This window comes from Megalops cyprinoides, chromosome 22 (assembly GCF_013368585.1).
Source record: "Megalops cyprinoides isolate fMegCyp1 chromosome 22, fMegCyp1.pri, whole genome shotgun sequence".
NCBI classification, from domain to species: Eukaryota; Metazoa; Chordata; class Actinopteri; order Elopiformes; family Megalopidae; genus Megalops; species Megalops cyprinoides.
Genome location: NC_050604.1, coordinates 19,265,556 through 19,281,994, shown reverse-complemented (window position 1 = coordinate 19,281,994; position 16,439 = coordinate 19,265,556). Strand labels below are relative to the sequence as shown.

At 43.6% G+C, this 16,439-nt stretch overlaps 1 protein-coding gene across 1 annotated transcript in view; it reads left to right on the top strand.

Annotated features, from left to right (window-relative positions):
* Positions 1-15,704: 15,704 nt before the first annotated feature.
* The window catches only part of klf3 (Kruppel-like factor 3 (basic)), a 15,904-nt gene continuing 15,169 nt past the window's right edge, over positions 15,705-16,439 (top strand). Inside the window, exon 1 of the mRNA XM_036516734.1 lies at positions 15,705-16,004. The gene's annotated coding sequence lies outside the window, so the exon portion shown is untranslated. The remainder of the gene's footprint in view (positions 16,005-16,439) is intronic.

Here is a 16,439-nt window from a genome sequence, read left to right as displayed (position 1 = left end):
AGACATTTTCTGTAACTGTTAATAAAAATAACAGTTATGGCTGATAATACTACCGTTGGTGAGGCGATGCATGCTCTGCCTGTTGTGCTTAACTGCTGTGCTGGCTAAAATGCGTATCACAAGCAGCTTTGCACCTTGGGTGGCAAGCAGGGCTCAGGGTGTCGGCGCTTATCGAAAACCTTTACACTTTACTCACTTCAGATTCCATTCCTCAATTTAATAATTGTCTAAATCAAATAAAATGCCATTGTGAGGACAGTTCTTGCATAACAGTTAAATCCGCATGAGGACAGTAAAAGGTGAACACCATAAAATGGATTAATAAAATAATAAATTATGTGCAGCTCTTATGGTCATTTTGATAAGGTGTCGTCTCTGGGATTGTCAGCTGCCCTTGCCTGAGAGCATGCTGGAGTAATGTAAATGGCATAGTCATGCACTTAGCTGAACTACAGGGATATAAAGCAAGCCAAACTCAGCACTTATCTCCTAACCAAACCATGACTGGACATGTGACCTATGAGGAGATGGGCGTAAAAAAATTCTGCCATACCAGACTAAATATTTTCTTAGCAATATGTAATATATAACCAAGCTTGTGGCTGTTTGCATTACCCTTATCATTATTGGCGTTACTCTATAATGAAACCGGCCCCCTGTTGCAAATGGCAGATGCAGTAATTAGCTAAATCTAATACGGAACGTTTTATCGTGTATTATGCATTCTAAGACAAAACTGTTGAAACTGAGTAACTGAAATTCAGATTTGTAAACAAACAATGTCTTTTGAGTAGGAAAAGATCCATGGCCTATAGGAAGGGAGCCAAAATGCAGGGAAAATGTTCATGTGCTATTTAAAGAGGTTTGTCTTTGGGAAGCAAGAGACCTCGGCTTCAATGATTTGCGCACGTTTATAGATCTTTCTTAAAATAAATACATTTCCAATAAAAAATAAACCTGGTTGAATATTGAAATGGTTTTCAAGCTGTAATCAGTATAAAACTGTGTGTTTGTGTGACATATAGGGCCTGTGTGATTATTTACATTTACATTTATTCATTTGGCAGACGCTTTTATCCAAAGCGACTTACATAGGTTACAGTTCTTTACAATGTTATCCATTTACACAGCTGGATATTTACTGAGGCAACTGTGGGTTAAGTACCTTGCCCAAGGGTACAGCAGCGTCCCAGCGGGGATTGAACCGGCAACCTTTCGGTTACAAGTCCTGCTCCTTAACCACTAAGCTACACTGCCGCCCAGTCGATTAGCCTGACACACAACTGACCCAGGTTCAGTCCTACATCTGCACTCTGGACTTCTCTGGTTGCTCAGCAGCATTTCCTAGCATTTCTTGTATCCTTACTATGATAGGCAGACCATGCCCCCCCAACACACTCATATACACACATATACACACACACACACACACAAGCAATCCCCCGGGGCGTGAGCGCATCTTAAACCCTGATTCTCTTGCACAACACTGTGAGCAGAAACAGACGGCTCTAATCTCTGTAAGCCCACCTGCGGTTGCATCGCGACGGGCAAGGGCGGTTGCTGACAGAAGCTTGGCCCTCCTCCACTTGTTAGACTGGAACAGGTCCGCCGCTACCTCCTTGGCTCAATGAGGTATATAAACTAACATAAAAAGCACATGCAGCTTACCGTAAACTTCAGCAACACTCAGGAGCCCTTCCTTGGAAGGAGCAAAGCTTTATTGGTTGAAAAACAGCAACGTGTTACAGCCTGAGCTATAGTGTTCCTGAACTTCACCATGACCTTTAACCATGTGCTCACACTTTTACACGTATCTGCTGCCTGCCAAATCCCACGCCCCTGCCTGCCACGACTAACGTGCATCTGTTGAGATTCCTTACCAGCATCAATAGCTCTTTCCCCCACAAGGACAGACGTAGATTTATGGGCTTTGTTGCAATCATCAGCGCTCCGCTACAAATGTATTCAGTGCTGACAACCGATTCCTCCCAAATAAATCGCATAACTAAAATGCTTCATTTGTGAATGATGAGCTTCTTTGCTTGCAAAGTTATTCGCCTCATCACACTCCTAATGTACAGAGCCACCGATGAGCCGTTTCTTCATGTCAGTCAAGTTTTTTTTCTGCGGAGCGGCCTCTTTGATGGCTTTTAAAGGTTTCTTTCGCTGTAAGAAGGGCTTGAGTTTCCCCAGTTGAATGTGATTTATAGGGCATTAGGCCTGTGTCGTGTTTTCAGGAAGGGCAATTGCTTATTCTCTCTGAATTGCGCGTAGACAAAAGAGGGAACGAGCTCTCACAACGGCGACCTCGGGACTTGACTTCCACACCGAGATGGGCCGCCAAGATTAGAGGCTCCTTCCTCCGGGAAGCTCATTAATAAGTATGTGAACGTTCAGGCGCTTTTTTTAACCCCCGCCCGAGTAGCCGCCCCCCTCCCCCTTTTTTTTTCGGTTGACAACACGCCCACCTGGGGAGATTCAGGAGGTTTGTGACTGGGGGTGTTCCTGACGGGACCGTGGGTGTGGGTGTCGTAGGAGGAGAGGGGCTGGCTGGGCGGATGTCAGCATGGAGCCGGACGGCAGGTTCCGTTCGTGGTCATCGGGTCCACGGCCAAGTGGAGCTCAACAGCCGTTAGGACACACCCCCCACCCCCCCGGGAAGGCTCTCGGCTCTGTAACACTGGGTGACATCACCGCGTCCAAACTGACGACCAAACCTCAGGCCGAGGGGAGGAGGGGGAATTTTGGGCTCTGTTGGCTGCGCAGGGCTGCACACCCAGGAAATTTGGCTGTGGCGTTCTGTTGTTTGTCCTCAGCTCCACCCTCCTCTGAAGGAGCCCTCCCCGTATCCTCCTCAGAGAGGCGCTTTTGCTGAAAGCTGAGTGTTTTCTGGGGGATTATCTTTGTTTACCCTCAAGAAAATGGTCCTGGTGAGGGAGGAGGCTCCCTGCGAGGACAATGCGCAAAACCCACCTGCCTGTGTTGGGTTACAGAGCGGCGCTTTCTCTGCGCCTCAGTGTCTGAGGGCCGGGGGTGGAGCGGAGCTGGTGCTATGGGAAAGGGACTGCAAAAAGGGAGGGGTGGAGGGGGGGGGGCAGGCAGGGAGGGGTCCTACAACAAACGGATGTGCTGACAGAACATACCGGGCACACCCAAAGTGTGGCGCCTGGCCCCCCTCTCCCCCCACCCCGCCCAGGCGCTGACAGAGCGGCGGCGGTGGACGCCTCAACCCTTTGCCCTCCGAATCTCGCCAGGCGTCTGTCCCGCCGCAGCGGAGATAATCCCCTCTCGCGCCGCGCGGACACAGGATAGGCTGCGTCCCACGAGAGCCCGAGGTGTGGCTTCCCTCATGTGTCAAGGCTGTTGCTGTAGATCGGCTGAAGGGTGTATGTGTGTGTCTGTGTGTGTGAGAGGGTTAGATTACATTACATTACATTACATTACACTCTGTGTTCTAGTGACTGATGTATCATAGTATACTTGGCTTCCAATGCCTCGTCATACTGCACAAGTTAACTTGTGGTAACGTCTGGTCTGGGAGTGTTGTTAGCCTGGTCTGACACTGTTGCTCATTTAACTTAAATGGATACACTTATGTTCTATTGAGCTGGAAGTCGCTCTGGATAAGAACATGTGTGGTTCAATGTGTGTTACAATTTATTAGTGTTGATCAGCGCATAATTGAGTGTGTATAAGTGTGTGTTGACTTTAATGTTTGTGTGTGGACATGTATATATATTGTCCAAATACTCGTATTGGCTGTCAGATGGAATTCATGGCTGCTGATTACCGTAATGTGACGGGAGGGGCAAGGCAAAACCATGCAAACTAATTGCTGTAATTGAGTATGCTTGAAGAGTTGGGCCCGAGCGTTTTATTTTTTTGGATTTGCGCCACCCCATTATATAATGCACATAGCAGATCACGCCCTCCCGACAGGCGACCACAAAACCCAGCAACATGCAAATCGGGCCTAGGGTGTAACAGGCATGCACGCAAATGATTGGGTGTTTAACTGCGCTCGCTCACACATTGTTCCCTGTTTCCACATCACTCCACTTTCTAAAACCCGGCAGCTTATCCGGGATCATCTGAACCCTCGTCTGTTTTAAACCCTGGGACATTCTGTACAAAAAGGGGTGGGGGCTACTGCCGCTGATCCAGGATCAGTGCTTTGGGGTTGCAGCTACCTGCGTCTTTCATTACCTCACGTTACATTACATTGCTTTCACATCACTCCAGGCCGGCTGAGCTCTTGATCTGATCAATCAGCCCACTGTTACCCACATCACAGTTCAGAAGTGTGTGCGCTGTTTTAAAAGACTCTGCACAAAGACCACTGACACTGACTGAAAAACACAATTTCAGTAGTTGATGCTAATGTCTTTTGCACATATTTCCATTCCAATAGGAACGCAGAGTTTCTTATCCTTGTGAAATGGGGAAAAAAACAGCTAAGGACACTGATATGTTGGTTCTCCATAAAAATTCAAAACATTTAGTACAAATTTAATTTTCTCACTAGTGGTTCTAAAATACATAACACATTCTATATATAATGTGTGTGTAGGGTGTCCAGAATGATAAGACGATCATTTCATTATCTTTTGAAAACGAGAGCTACACACTATAATTTTTAATCAGTAATTGTTGATTACATGTTCCAGTGCAGGGGTTAGTTTCCTGTAAGGCTGTGAGAAAATTCAGCATCGTTTCAACTCAACGCTTTCACACATTTTTGTGTATATACGCCCTTTTCACCAAAAGAACAGATTTTGGTTTTCCTTCTGAAAGGCTTAACAGGCAACTGAACACTGTCATTCAGCGAGTGCTAAAAAAGTTTGGCTGGCCTTACGAAATGCATACATGTTTGGTAAATATGGTAGCTATGGAGACTCTGATGTGAAAATATGAGGCAAATACAATAGCTTGTCATTGAGACATTAGTGTGTCAGTGTGAGAAAGGGCAAGTGATGACAAAATATCTCCTCCTATATGCAGTTTTCTGTTTATGTCAAATTCAGACTTGCGCTGCTTATGCAATATTCATTCCACTGTAATGGCAGACAGTGGGAAGTGTATAAAGTCAGTTTGCTAAGCTGACGGACGGAGTCGGGGAAACCATGATTTCCCTCATATCATTATAATTTTCACCCATGCATTTTTTTACCCATTCAGTTTTGAAAGTATTATCTGCCAATTCCCTTTAAAATATCATTTAGCATGTGTAATGTATTGGAGTTTGAAATTATCACTATTATTGTTTAGTGTCTGATGAAACTCATGAAGATGACTCATTAAGAAACCTAGGGAAAGTGTGTTGTTGGGAAAGCCAAGTACACACACACACAGACTCAGTGACCCTTCGGCAAACGTACGAATCCTTGGCACCTCTGACTAAACAATATCCCTGGGTTTCACCGCCTTGCCTTTTAAGAGGATGTATTTTTAGAGCAAGCAGATTTGAATTACGGCTCTGGCAGGAGGTTTGAATAGCAAGCTGCTGACAAAGCTCCGCACTTGATGGGCAGCGGGACTCCTAGGATTTCACAACTGCTCACCTCGGGGGTTCGGTGTCTTGTTCAGTCACACGGGGAGCCGTCTGTTTGGAAAGAGTCAACACTGTTACTCTGGTTCTGCCAAAAGGGCATCAATGACACATTAGCATATATTCCAGTGTCACACCCAGATCTTCCACCACTTTTGGGTTTTGGGGGGGAGGGGAGTTTGTTATCAGCATCCATGCCAGCCACTGTCCCCTAAAGGTGAAGTGGGTGGAGCTTACCTTTACTGTTACATTCTCTCATCGGCTGTAAATATATGACTTTTTATATCTATTTATATCTGTGGCCACCCTGTGCACAGATTGAAAGTGACATTTTAACCTTTGCCAGTAGCTGTTTTTAATTGCCCTGGAAATTTCCCTTTGAACTGCCTCTGGATTTCACTGTGAGTTAGCCCCTCTCCACTGCATGTACACTGCATATACACCAGTGATGAAACTCAGTGCCCAGGCAGGTGACCCCATGAGTTAGACTTTTAAACCAAGTCCTCTCCACCTTTAGTACCCAAAGGCCATCTGTCCGTCTACCCATTTGTTTTTATTGAATAGCTTGTTGAGACCCATTGGTTCAGGCACCTTATGTGATAGGACCTGTGAGTCTACATTGGGGGACCCAAACAATTAATATTCAGTCATTTTCAAAACCCATTCTGAGTCTATTGCCAACAGGAAATAAACACAATATTGCCAAGCCAAGCCACATTGGCAACATCGATTGATACACAACTGATTTATGTAATTACCACAATGCCCTGGGTGTGATAGCAGTGTAAGCCTATTTCAATCTTCTCATCTGAGTCAACAGATCTTACTCATAGCACACTCTATGAGTAAGAACTCAACTGCACAAGGTGAAGCTGACTTCATCCTTCTATTAACGATCACCGCAACACTAGCTAGCCAGTTTTGAAATTTGAGCCTGGAAAACAATGAAACCTTTTCCATTATGTGAGGATATGTGAGTACCCACACAGTCTTGAATTATTAATTCAACACTGCATCTTATATTTTCAATGAAAACAGGAATATTAATTAAGGATAATAGTAACATAGCCATGGAGGGGTTGAAAATGGAGTTGAAAAAAACGCCATGACAGTGAGGAGTTGGGGGGCTGTAATGTTTTGCTGTAGTATTTCAGCAGAAGCACGCTTGGAAAGTTAAATCTCCATTCATTGGTGACAGACTCAAGACAGATTCCTGGGCCCTGGCCAGTATGAGAAGCTGCTCCAGGTTGGTGGTGGAAGAACGAGATTATAAACTTGATTGAGATAACAATCAAATGTAAAGTGACTTGCCTTAAACTAATTTGATATGATGACAGATTCTTTACGTTTTGTGTCTCACTTTTCACCTGCCTCTCATAATTTTTTTTTCAGGTGTGGTTTGATGTTTTATAGCAACAAACAATCATAAAAGCTTCCTATGCGCTCTAATCTCAAAACTCGTCAATCATGGAGTTTTATGCATGGGTGCAAATGCCATACTTGTGCTTATAGGGATTCAGATACTGTACGATATAGATCCAATAGACCACAAAAATATTACATATGCATCCAGCAATTATAAACTGTTGAGATTCATAAAGTGACACATGAAGTACAGCTAATTAATGAACAATTGAGAGCTTGATAAATTATAAAATGTATAACATTGCAGTAAATAACCTGATTTTTTTACTTGCCAGTTTTTTACTTTGCTATTACTTGTAAGATCATTCTCATTGTAAAGCTTCTCATGTTAATTATAATTAACATTATTTCCTTTAATGAGCCATCTGAAACAACAGGAAGATAACACAATGCTACTCTGTTCTGCCACGACAAGCAAGTTAACACCGTCAGTGTCCAACCAAGAAACTGAAACTATTTGAAAGAATGTTGAAGCATTTCCAGTCACCAGCTGAACTAGGAAAAACAATTCATTTTCAACAGGGGAAGGAATTAAAAATAGGTAGTTTGCCTTCTGAAGACCGCACTCAGGACTAACATCTCTACAATTCCCCTCCCTTGTGAGTTTGTGGAGAGGATCCATTCTCAGGGAATAACACTATTCATTCATTCTATTCACTATTCACTAATCTCATTTGAAAGAAAAACAAAACCAAAGGATTCTTCTTCACTTGAGGATGTTTCTAGTGTCTCTCATGATACCTATTTTGGTTGAATACAGCCCTTCTTCTTCCATTCAAAGCCAAACATGATAATTGGTAATTGTTACAATGAGGCAAATTTAACCAGTAATGCACCACTGATGTATAAACCATCTTGCAGGAACTGGAAAACATTTGGCGCTGCAGGTCTGTACCTGGATGCCTTCCAGTTAGCTCACTCGCTTCCTGCTCCCTCAGTCTGACTCAGGATCAGTAAAGGAGGCCACAGACTGTCATCATTTTGGCATGTCTTATAGTCATCCATCCAGTATCTTTGAAAGGGTGTGGCAAGGTGTTGGAAAGACGAAGTCTGCCAAGATTCCAGCGAAAAAAAAAAGAGGCTGTTGTGAACTTGTAAAGGGTAAACTGTAATTATCTGCCTTTGAATTTCTCAAGAAATGCACTTCGCTGCAAGGTCAACCCGCAGCAGAACTTGGCAGTGACTCCCACTATTCTTCTTCCGTGGACCAATTAAATGTAAAAGTGCCATTTACGTACAAAGAGGAAAAAAAAGGTATGCTGTAGAGCAAGAGATGTACTTATACAGAAACAAAACGCACAGCATTAAGTGCTTCTAATTTCTGAAAAAATTTTTTTAGAGCTATAGAGATAAGGGTGAGGAAACCAGGCTTGCGACTAGAAGGTCACAAATTTTAATCTTAGGCGTGGCACTACTGTCATGTATTTGAGCTACGTGCATGACCTGAATTGCTTGAATGAAATATTCAGCCGTATACATGGATCTCATCTCAAGCTTGTCCCCTGGATGAGGTTATCTGCGGAGCAAATTAACATTGTGAACACCGCGGAAGTGTTTACATGTGTTGCAAGTTGGGAGCGTAATGTAGGAGAAAACATTCATAGCATCCTTCCACAATCTTCCAAGGAACATTTGCATAGGATCGACAGCATGAGACTGTGTCACCCAACCGTGCATGGAATGCAAAATGCCACATAACACACACCACACGCCACACGCCACACACCCTGTCAGAAACAGCTGGCGCAGAATTAAACAAGAATGCAAAGCAACAAAACCAGCATCATGGAGGCCATACCCTGGCCCCACCCTCTTTCCTTCATGCTGATTGGATGATCAGGCAGTATCATTAGATAATGGCGGTAACTGCTTTAATGAGAAGAAGCCACCCGACTGTGGCTCTGCAGTGTCAGCACCACTCACCTTCAGTCTTCAAACTTACTGCTGTTTTCCATATTAATTTCCCTATTCGTTTCTTATTGACAGGGTTATTAGGTGGGACATCACCCGTGTTTGATGTCACAGACTCGGAATTTGCATTTGCTGTGAGCATGGTAGATGGCCATCGTAAGGCTGACCTTCCTCGGGCAGCAATGTTTGGTCGAGCCACCATCTAATGACTGTCTTCATGCATCTCCCTCATTTGCAGTAGTAGAATTTGCATGAACTCGTGCATGTGTTTGAGTTTGTCTTTTATTTGCGACAGTGCCGGTTATTAAAGCACGGTGAGATGCATTGATCCCTGCTCAGATGCTGTCTGTCATGTCTCGTTTGTATTCTGTCTCGTTTCGATCCTGTGCGATGAAGCAGAAAGGCATGTGTCAAACGGTTACATCAAATGGTAGATTTATGATGAATTTTTGAAAATTGTTTTTAAAAAAAGTCAACATGGCCGTGAAACAACTCACCTCTTGGCTTCCCTCAGCACTTACCTGCCATGACATACCTGAGGTTTGCCAAGTTTCATCCATGCTGACCCAAGGGTGTGTCTCTGTAAAAACAGTGGCAGAAGAATCCTAACAATAACAATCATAAACATGCCCCTCTCTGCAAATCCACACGTATTACACCACACAATGCAACAGACCTCTCTTAGTCTGGCATAGCATACATATATATATATATATATATATATATATATATATATATATATGTGTGTGTATGTGAAATGGTAACTAGACAGTGAACTATTGACCAGTTGTCAGAGAAAAGTGTCTTTCAGGGTTGTTCAGTACGATGAATGTGTGTGCGTATGTGTGTGTGCGTTTGTATGCGTGTGTGAGCTTACTGAAATGCAAGTTTCTGTGTGAGAAACAGGTTGATTGTTTTCCGATGTACAAGGGGGCTAAGTAAAGTTCATACCATAACAGACATATTGGCTCAGATCTCGTTTCCTGTTATTTTTCCTCCTGCTTTGTACCTGAACCATACCTCCTTTGGCCAGGTCCACTCCACCTCTGACAACAGACCTCTATCCTGTTCTGAAAATATACATCTAAATTGCAGGAAAACTGCACTGAACTGCGACCTTGAGTGAAATGTAATGATTACATGAATTATGAAACAGCGTGGAACGGCTGCATAGACCATTTATCACTAACCTGCTGCAGAACTGATATACCTCTCGTTTTAATGACTTTGACCATACGACGCAGTCGAGAGGTGTATAGTGAGCAGGCAGGGTCAGGACGGTGCTCTCTCAGGAGGCCTTTGATTGGGCAGTCAGGGCCCCGCCCACCTTTGGAATGCACTTTACTCCTCTTCACGGAGACAGCATGGAGACACCATGTCAAAACCGGCCACTCCACCCTGCCCTTGTCCACTGTTCAATAGACTTACACCCCTGCCCCACCCCCCTCTTACCGTCCAATTAACTCAACCCACCCACCCCAACCCCATCTTATCCCGATAAGACACCACTGCCCGGCCCACACCTCCCTAACTCCTGAAGAGACATCCAAGAGTTATGGTCAACATGCAAAATGTTACACAACAGGGGCGGCAGTGTAGCATAGCGGTAAGAAGCAGGGATTGTAACCAAAAGGTCGCTGGTTGGATTTTCCCACTGTGGCACTGCCATTGAACCCATGGGCAAGGTACTTAACCCACAGCTGACTCAGTAAATATGCAGTTGTATAGATGGATAAAGTGTCGAAAAACTGTAGCCTGTGCAAATCACTTTGGATAAGGGCGTCTGCTAAATGTCAATGATGTAATGTAACTCCACAGCCTTAATGCTGTGCTATCATGAACTGACCACTCAAAGGCCTTGGTCAGGATGTTCGTACAGGAAGTAACTGCAAACAGATTTTGCGCAATGGGGTAAGTGGTGACCTAATGACATGATGAGGTGGTCCTCATCTAATCTTGGGGATTTTTTTTAATTTAAAGGAAATAGCTCATGTTACAGAAGTGTTAAGTCAAGTTTCTGTCCCATCTGGTGAATCACCTCTGGTGAATCTTCCCCTGTCAGAGTATTGCTCAACCAGATAGGCCCATACCGATTCATACCACAATTGAATTGCTTGTGAGGGGATGCCACCTTGACTTTTGCTTACATTTAAACATTTAGCAGACACTCTCAGACAGTCCATACATGACACAACTTTATAACATGCATGCACGCCCCTTACTCAATGCTATAATAACTAACACATACATGTTTCAACATATAGCGGTAAGCCCAATACAACGTACTGTACTGTGAAACTACACCAAAGAGGAAAGGTGAGTTATGCTTGAGTAGGGAAACCAAAGTGCAGTCTGAGGAGGTGGGTCTTTGGTGTGTGATTGAAGATGTCTAGTAGCTCTGCTGTCCTGACCCTAACCGGAGCCAGGGCTACCAGAGGCCATGACTGGGTCATGTGACTCAGAGGGGGAGGAACAGCGAAGCATCCAGATGCTGTAGAATGGAGAGACCTGGCTGACGTGTAAAATCTGATGACTAACTGCAGATAAGGGGTGGGGGAGGGGGGGTGTTGACCTTTCCCCAGTGGTAGGCTAACACCACGGTTTTGAAATGGATGCGGGCCGTTACTGGTAGCCAGCGGTGGGTGATCAAGAGGGGTGGTATGTGGGAGAAACTGTGGACCAGCCAAGCAGCAGCAGCAGCATTCTGTATGAGGTGCAGGGGTTAAGTCACACATGCTGGGAGACCAGTGGGGAGGGAGTTGCAGTGGTGCAGGTAGGAGTGGACCAGGAGCTGGGCTGACTGAGCAGTGATTCCTCTTGTTGCTGAGGCGATGTCTTGAACCTATCAAAGAAGAGAGGCTGAAACGTGAGATGCCTCAGGCACTCATGTTAACATAACTCACTCAGTGCTAGATATTCTCTTGTATCGGCACTTGATTCAAATGTACAAGTAAACAGGTTAAGGAGTGATATCTTTTCTCTGGAATGTACAATTCCGAACTTTGAAGGAACTCTTTAAGGAAAATACTTTGCCTTGAACCATAAATGAAGCTTCCAACTAAATACTTCTCTCTGTGCCAAGAGGTTAGATCCTATTAACTAAATGTTTTCCAAACTGTAGGTGGAGAATAAGATATATAAATGTTTGTCAAACATGTCATAAAAAATATGTCATTGTTATATTGTTCTACACATACATTATAAAACGTGTTTTATGGCTGTTGTACCATTCAGCATGCAAATGTGTATGTAAAAATGTGGCAATTGATTAAAGATATATTTATAACACAATACATGACAAATTTTCACATATACAAAAATGTATCCTCTATATGTCTTGTTTAATTATTTCACATATGCTAAATGATTGTAAATGATCTACGGTATATAAAGGGACAATATGACCTGTAATACCTGTCTGTAGAACATGCCACCTGTGTGGCAGACACCTGTAACTCACCTTATCTTTACAGCCTATTACCTCACCTCTCCCCCGGCACTACTGTTGGCTGAGGAATCCAGTCAGTTAATGAAACTTGTCCTTCACAGAGGGAAGATGTCGTTTGAAGGTCCGGGAAAGAACGAGCGAAAGCCGAAGAGAGGAGGGGGTGAAAAAGCCAAGCACATGCAGAAGAACATGACGATAAGTGAGAAAAAAAAAAAAATCTACCCTCCAAATCTTGGTCTACATCAAGATCTAACAGTGACTAATGCGATCTTTCAAATAAAAGGAATATGCAAAGTGTCCGCCCAAAGCTGCATGCGGCCGCGGGCGTTAGGCATTTCTGTTCTCTGCACGTCTGAGGTTCAGATGTAGGCAAACCGAGCAGAGTCACGCCTCAGTCACACCAACACATCCCCAACATGCTAGGCCCTTGCCTTCGGGCATACCGATACTGGTACTCAAATAAAAAGAAAGAGGTGCACTCAGTGAACCGAGAGGGTATGTTATCAAAGGAACAGGGAAACAGGGCTCAGTCAATTAGGAGAAATATATAGTGTATGATTTTAAATAAGGAAAGCTACGGTAATGAAATAATAAACTAATGTGTGAATAAAAATTGCAGTAATGTTTCCCAAGAAGTTCTACAGGCCCACATAGCTGCCCTAAATTGTAGAATAAGGAAAATTCAAGCCGTCTTCTTGTATTCAGTTCAAGGCTACTGAATGTAAGCAAAAAATAAATATCCTGATCTGACCACTGGGGATACAGGAACGGCTAAGCTCATGAACTTCATGACGAGTTATAGAAAAGTGGAAGAATTACAGCTCTAATCTTGATGCAGATTCATTGACCGAGCTTGAGGACGCAGGTGTTGGCAGATGTAATCCCCCATACAGGTGGGGCTTCTTTCAGCTGTTGAAAGAATAAATCTTAGATAATTGGGCTGTGCAATAAAAAAATATACATGCTGCTGCTTTGCGTGTGTCATAATTATTCAGCCCTTTGGGTTTAGTTGTTATAGGGATTAGTATAATTATTTGCAATTACTGTCAATAGCAAACTAGGTCGGCATCAGTGTGTGTATGTTTGAAAACAAACAATTTAGAATTACTGAAGTAAGATATCGGCAGGATATTCAGTTATAAATTAGTACAATGGGAACAAAAATATTTTAGTAAACTTCTGGGAACAGGTTTTGGAAAGAGCAATAACGGGTAGGTCTTACAAAACAGCATCCTTGCGCAAGACCATTGGGTGGCTGGTTGAAACAGCATCAGTATTTATCTACAAGCATTAACTTTGTAGTCTCAGAAAAAGCACAGCTTTTATGATACTCCCAAAACTATGTAATCAATAAGTGAATAATATGTATTGCCTATTTATTTGAAAAAAGTTTCTATTTTGCTTTTGCAATAGGATGATATACCTCCTGAACAAACATTATAATATTTAATATTATTAATTTTTTTCTAATTTTATGTGGACAAAAATTTCAATCACCTCCAGTGATCAGAAAGGATTACAGCAAAACATTTAAAGAAAAACCCTCACTCAGGGTTATGGACATTCCTACACTACATTGTATATTCAGTTTTATTGTGAAAAGAAAATTGATCAGACACGAATTCTCTTTCTAGACAGTTTTTAATGGACATGGATAATTAATCTTCTTGACTTTATTAGCGGTGCACCTGGTGAAGGTGCTGTCTGTGCCATGCCGCATGTGCACAAGGACAAAACAGCTGCCTTTCAGATGTCACTACAGGAATTTAAGCATGAGAGACAGCAGTGAATTGCTGGCGCTGTAGATTAGTGAAGATAAGATGATTTTGGGAAAGGGGCACTATTCAAAATGCACAGGGGGGCCGGTGTCAGTGTGAAAAAATGAGGATTGGTGGGTGGTGACTGTCTGCATCCTGAGACAGTGGCCAAGGGGTTATGGGTTCAAAGCCTTGCTGATGGTCTCTCTCTGGGGCTGGGTGCTCGACTCAGTACAATCCAGACTGTAGATATGACCAACAGATAGCAGGGGATTTCACAGATGATGAAAGGATAAATTAAGATCAGTTCAAAATAATTGATATCCTTACTTTTGCCAGATAGGTGCACTTCAATCACATGCACATGTGTACCATGCATATTGCCTGAATGACAGCAAACACTGAAAAAGAACCTGTAGTCTACCTCATACAACAAACAAATAAACAAACGACAATTGCGCTATTATTTTACCAGCGCAAACACTACTGCAAAACGTGCATCAGGCACAGACGCCACACTTCGATTAGCTACGGAGCTGACCACAGCGCTGTCAAAAGCGCAGCTCGACATATTTTTAGCCCACACTCAAAAGCAGAAGTCCCACGCGTGAAGGCGGCCCACGGCGTGAAAGAGTAGGTGCGCGGCCCCTGCGTAGCGCGCGCCCTGGCAGCGCTCCAACAGACGTCACGCTTCAGATCACCTGGCGCGGTGGATGCGGCTCGTCACGTTGTCGCTTCGGTGTGTCGGTGGGTCTCTCTTAATTGCCTGTTTACATCGATTGTCCGAGCAAACAGACTCTGTGTGCCACCTGACCGTAGGACACCACCCACGCCGCTGCCCCGGCCGGGGGGGGGGGGGGCGGGGGTTGGATATGTGGTTCGAATATGTGTCCTCAGAAGAAGAACTGCGGACAGCTGCAATTGTTTTTAACTAAAATATGTGTATGAGCTGCTGCAAGACAAAATGAACCAGAGTCTGCAGCATCTAGGTTTAGATCCTCCAAAAACTTTGTTTAGAGGATGTCAAAATATTATTTTCTGGAAACCATATTGTATTACTTGGACATGTGCACCAGTCCTTCCCAAGACACAGCTTTTGTACTCAGGAATGGATGACAAAAACATCAGATGATTATTAATTAACAAAGTGCATAATGATTAAAATAACAAATACATGACAAAAAGAACTACCGAAGAAATTAAGAAAGCCCTGAATGAAGTTTGTGGATGTATGCTATAATAAATGTGAATGAATACATTCACATTGCATTTATAGATCATTTAATAATTGGCCGCTATACCATTAGTGGTCTGCGGGTTAAATATTAATTTCGCATAGAAAGCACATGCAATCTCAGTACTGTTCCCCACTTCTACCTAGTTTGACGTGATCACAGAGAAAACAGCTAACCCCCCTTACTCAACCTCCACAAACACGCACACACACAAAAACACTCCCTCTTCCTCCTCTTCCATTTTCTCCTCCCCTCCGCTCGTTTTTACCACCCTCGGTCTCCGATAACTCTTCAGGCATGAACCGCCCGCGTCCCCACCCTCGCCCCCCGCGGCTATCACTCCGCCCAGAAAGCACAACCCATGAAGCGGTCATGTGACTCGCACACGATACAACTTCGGACTTTGTAAAGAAAAGTGAGCAGATATCTTAACGACGTCGTGGAAGTTTTGTCGTGCGCGGCTTTGGTTACTTCAGCGTTCTGCGTTTTCGTAATTTCGTTACACCGAGGACACTCGTGCGTGTCAGCGACATAACGGGCTCAGTTTCACTGCGTCACTCTTTTTCTCTCCCGAGCGGAATTCCTAAACGCCAGCCAACGGCATAACAGCACCTTATTCCCATTCCCAGGCGCTTCTTGACACTGGATTATAAGGACGTCGATACTGTTGCGTGTGAGACGTAAGTTTGTTTGACTTACTGTTTTACGTGTCGTGTTGTTATTATGTATTTCCTCCATATAGTCCTATTGAGTCGTAGATTTTAACCAGCACTGGTCCGATTTTGTCCTCACCTTTGCGCCAATCAAAATGCCACTCAATGTATGTGTGTGTAACTACGTGGTACAGTACCGGTATCGTTACACCTGTGTTGGTCGCACCATTAGGTGAGTAGGCTACATTGTAGAACAGTACAATAAACTTATAAAACGAGGTCCTGTGTTTAGAGTTAGTTCACATTTACATTATTTTACATTATATTTATCTATCTGGTCGATGACGCAAGACCTGTTTAAGAATTGTTTGCCAGGGTAATACATTTCCACAATTTTGGGCGATGTACACATGTTTGTGGCGAGTGTGTTTTAAATAACTTTGAATCGTAAAAATCTCTTAA